The sequence below is a fragment of the Penaeus monodon genome, chromosome 30, assembly GCF_015228065.2.
Source record: "Penaeus monodon isolate SGIC_2016 chromosome 30, NSTDA_Pmon_1, whole genome shotgun sequence".
In the NCBI taxonomy this organism is placed as follows: domain Eukaryota; kingdom Metazoa; phylum Arthropoda; class Malacostraca; order Decapoda; family Penaeidae; genus Penaeus; species Penaeus monodon.
The window spans coordinates 30,976,282-30,976,485 of record NC_051415.1 but is presented as its reverse complement, the minus strand read 5'-3'; positions in this window follow the sequence as shown (position 1 = coordinate 30,976,485).

Below are 204 nucleotides of genomic sequence, written 5' to 3'. Positions count from 1 at the left end.
TTTCAGTTGAACCAAAATTTAACAGCCCCACCACCCCACCCCACCCGTTTCAGGTGACAGTTGCCTCCTTTTCCTCGGCCGACGGATCAGCCACACTATGGGGAAACTTATCACGTAGCCCAACACCTGCCCAAGAAGGCCTCCAGAATAGGCACCTGGACACCAATAGGACACGTGAGGGACAACTTCTACCAAAGAACGCAA